Source organism: Nymphaea colorata, chromosome 9 (genome assembly GCF_008831285.2).
Source record: "Nymphaea colorata isolate Beijing-Zhang1983 chromosome 9, ASM883128v2, whole genome shotgun sequence".
NCBI lineage: Eukaryota > Viridiplantae > Streptophyta > Magnoliopsida > Nymphaeales > Nymphaeaceae > Nymphaea > Nymphaea colorata.
In genome coordinates, this window is record NC_045146.1 from 13,785,002 (window position 1) to 13,789,501 (window position 4,500).

The 4,500-nt window shown below is 48.0% G+C and overlaps 1 pseudogene; it reads left to right on the forward strand.

Moving 5' to 3' along the window:
- Positions 1–241: 241 nt before the first annotated feature.
- Positions 242–3,273, forward strand: LOC116260599 (uncharacterized; annotated as a pseudogene).
- The last annotated feature ends 1,227 nt before the right edge of the window (positions 3,274–4,500 follow it).

The window sequence follows — 4,500 nt, forward strand, 5'->3', positions numbered from 1 at the left end:
TGTTCATGACCATAGTCCAACCCTTAAGAAACTTGATCCTCAGTCCGTCAAAGCTGTCTTCTTGGGGTATTCTCCAACTCAGAAGGGATATAAGTGTCTTGACCGTACTACCTCCAAAATTTATGTCTCTCGAAATGTTACCTTTCATGAACATGAGGCGTATTTTCCTGTGAATCCTCTTCAGGGGGAGTGTATAGGAAAAAGTGTGGAAGAGTATTCCTCAGAGCAGCTGGTTCAGTTTATGGATTTTTTAGAGCACAAGGTCAGCCACAGTGTGACAGAGACAGTCAGAAGTGATAGCGACAGCCCTGTGCAAGGGAACTTTGTGTATGATCAGCCCACAACCCGTGATCATCTGTTCGGCCAGGTGTACATCAGAAAGAAGACAGATGTGGTTGAAGATGCTGATGTAACCAATCCCAATCCTGTGAGTTCCCTGGATAACCCAAGTCCAATAGATGAAGAGCTTCCCATAGCCTTGCGCAAGGGAACCAGGTCATGTACTTCTCACCCTATTCAGAGATTTGTCTCTTATGCGAAATTTAATAGGAATTACAAATATTGATTATCTTGAAACTTTTGCCCCTGTTGCCAAACTGAAAACCATGAGAGTCATCTTCGCACTTGTTGTGCAAAAGAAGTGAAGCATGGACCAGCTTGATGTCAAGAATGCATTCTTGAACGGCCGTCTAAAAGAAGAGGTCTATATGAGCATGCCCCCTGGATATGCCCAAAGCGAAAAATGTTGTCATCTCAAAAAAGCCTTGTATGGACTAAAGCAGTCTCCTAAAGCTTGGTTTCATAGACTAAGGATAGTGATGAAGACTAATGGATACAAACAGGGAAATGGTGATCACACCCTATTCATCAAGCAGAGAAATGGTTTGGTGAGTCTTCTTCTTGTATACGTTGATGATATGATTGTCACAGGTGACGACGAAGAAGAGAAAAAGAAGATGAAGGAGAGGTTAGCTGCTGAATTTGATCTGAAAGATTTGGGAAAACTAAGGTACTTTCTGGGGATAGAGATTGCTCGATCAAAAATAGGGCTTGTTATGAGCCAAAGGAAGTACACTCTGGATCTCTTAAAGGAGACAGGTAAACTTGGATGTAGGCCCTTTCTAACTCCAATGGAGTCTGGTACAAAGATAAGCATCAAGACTGGCAACATCCTGGATGAGGAAGAAAAAGGTCGGTATCAGTGGTTGGTTGGTAAGCTCATCTGTCTTACCCTCACTCGCCCTGATATCACCTATGCTGTGAATGTGTTGAGTCAGTTTATGCATGCTCCTACTGATTGTCACTAGAAGAGTGCAGAAAGGGTGTTGGGGTATCTGAAAAATGACACAGGGAAAGGATTACTGTATACTCAGCTAGACCAACTTAATATTGAAGGATACTCTGACGCAGATTGGGCAGGGTGCACTGATACTAGGAGGTCTACTACAGGGTACTGCATCTTTCTGGGGGGTAACCTGGTTGTATGGAGAAGTAAAAGGCAGGAAGTTTGTTCTACATCCAATGCTAAGGCTGAATACATGGCGGTTGCTATGGGAGTTACAGAAATGCTATGGTAGAAGATCCTTCTAGTAGATATTGGAATTGAAATGAAAGAGAAGATAAAGATGTACTGCGACAACAAATCTGCGATTAACCTTGCAAATAATCCCGTCCTGCATGACAGAACTAAACACGTGGAGATTGATCGCCACTTCATACGGGAACACATTGATTCAAAGGAGTTGATCATGCCTTATGTGAAGTCTGAAGATCAAATTGCAGATGTTTTAACCAAAGCCTTATGTATATCTCAATTTGAAAAAAATGTGAGCAAGCTTGGCATGTTTGACATGTATGCCAAGCTTGAGGGGGAATGTTAGAATATCTTGTGTAAGGGAACCGGGTCTGGATATGGACCCGGTCCCATGGGCACGAGAACCGAGAGTGGCTCGGTACCCTAGGTGGGTCTCCCCCCTTATAATCCCACTTAGTATTGTGTTGTTGATTAAGTGGAATATAATATTCTCTCTCCTAGGGTTGCGGTCTTGCCCCTAGGTTAAAGCTTCTCTGTGGTTTTTCATCTCTTCTTGAGGTTTTCCACGTATATCGTGTGTTTCATCCTTTTTCCTCTCTTCCGTTGCATATTTTTACAAGGGCCAAATCCATAATATCCACCCCTTTACAGAATAAGGGGCTGACTTCGTCTTTGAATGAACCTTCCGGCCCCTTTTTTTTCTCCCGCACAGCTCAAGTGTGCGACTCCGACTCCGTATGAGGACCTCCTTCCCTTCTGCCCACTCTCCATTCACACGGTTCTAAAAGCAGAGGAAGAGGGAGGGCAGCAGGTATCACGAGCCCTCTGTCCCACACATCTATCCAGAAGCAAGTGTAGTTCACCGGTTCCACCGAATGCTCCTATCTCTCGGCAAAGATCGTGTGAGAGTGCAGTCTTGCTTCGGATGCTTCGCCATAGAAGAGATCAACCAAGTTCCCGACCGGTGCACTCGCTTTGTATCTCCGACACACAAGGAAGGACGCGGTAGGAATGAAGCAGCCTAGCCTCTGTCCGGCCGATCATTCCGCTGGCATCTCGCATTCACGCCCCGTTTGACTGCCGCTCGGGGATGTAGTTGTAGATACGTTAGTCTTTTTGGGTCGACCACCAGTTATCTCCTTCTACGACATGTTGTTGTCGTCGCCATATGGAATATGTCACTTAGTCATCTCTGCCTCGCTGCGGGTCAGCACCTCTGAAATCAACAGAGGACTTCATTCTGTGACTCCGTGATCGCCCTCTGAAGGATCCAAATAAGGTAAAGCTTGAAGATACGTTTTGTACTCTATTAATTTCTCTGTGCCTCTAGTCGGGTGGGCGCCGGCCGGTCTTTCAGCCAGATCCCCCTCAAAACCGTACGTGCGGGTTTCCCTGCATGCGGCTCACGCCATTCGAGGTGGCCCAGCATTCATTCGCAAATCCTATAGTGCATCGCAAAGAAAGGCAAACAATTTCAATAGCGCAAAGCCTGACGCAAAGCTTGGTAGCCGAATGAGCAAGCAGCTGCAGTCTTCTTATAGTGGTGGTGGTGAAAGCACTCGAAAAGCCGGAAGGCGAGGCGCTATGAAATGGAAGGTACGAGCAAAGCCTTTAGCAAAGCGACTTTTTGGCGAGTGCTTTGGCACTACTAATGCCGCTTTGCGAGTCATTTGCGTGTAGGCAGCACTGTCTATCGTACCGTTGACTAGCACTATTCATTGATCTATTGGTCCTCTTTTTTCAAGCAAGCCAAGAACCTTCCATTTCCATCAAATGACCCAGCCTCCTCTGGCTCTGACACCGTCCGGGCTCTCCCCTATGCTCCCCCGGCGCAGGCCTCCCACGCTTCGCGCTTGCGGCGTTTTCGCCAGACGGTCTTTGCCAGTAGTGCCATCCTCCCCGCTGGCTTGATGGGTTGTCCCTCCGCTGCTGCGTTATGTTAGGCTATGGATGACTGGAGCAAGTGTAGTTGAATGGGACAGCAGGCGGGTTACACGTTCCACTGTGCCGAGATGTGAGGTGCAGGTGGTGATGATCACCCCGGGGTATGCGCTAGCGCCCTTGACGGGCACTCCAGGACTCGCCAACGCTCGTGAAAACCCGATACCATTCATCCGACCTGAGGTGTGGATAACGAGGCCACCTTCACAACCTTCTCCCTTCTGTCCCGTGTGGAAGGTAGGGCGGTTCGCTTGAGTTGCTCAACCGTCCCTACTTTGCCTGGTGCTCATGACGCGCTACGGAACCTCCACCGTGCCAGGGGACCAAGCAGGGCATAGCTAGCAGCATAGGAGCCGACTCGGCGTCAGCGGCTTCGTGCCGCACTGGAGTGATCCAAATGCGGTTCCGCACGTTCCACCACTTCTCCGTTCATTTCCAATACCGATTGTGAAACACCATGAGCAGCAGGATGTTGAGGTCCAGAATTCAAAGTGAAATTCTTGATCCTAGTCGTCATGGGACTTTTCTCAGAAAGAAGAAAGAGATTATGGACGGAGAGCTTGTCCAGTACCACCAATACCTGAAATGCATCTCCTTCGCCCGCGCGCATCTACCTGGCGCTTGAGCCGCCTTGCATGCCAAGCGAAGTGCTATTGGCGAGCTCACTGAACGATGATTGATACAGTCAGTCAGTGCCCTCGATTGATTGTTCCAGAGAGAAGGATCATGGCACCCTAAAGAAACAAGCCACAGAGCAAACCAAAAAAGCACTCGCTTCTTAGCCAACCGACCACTTGGTACCAAGCAACCGGTTAGCTGTTGCGCTTTCCAAGTCGAAGAGTGGTCTCTGACTATAAGATAGTGAGTGGTTCCTCTTTTTTGTCTTGAAAGACAGTAAGCGTAGCGAAGCATATACGTGAGGTTATTCAGCGGCGTCAGAAGCCGGCCGGCCTTTGTTTGAAGACCCCAATGGCACATTCATTGCCAGTGTCCCAGAAGAGAACAGTTGATTGAATGAAGTGGCT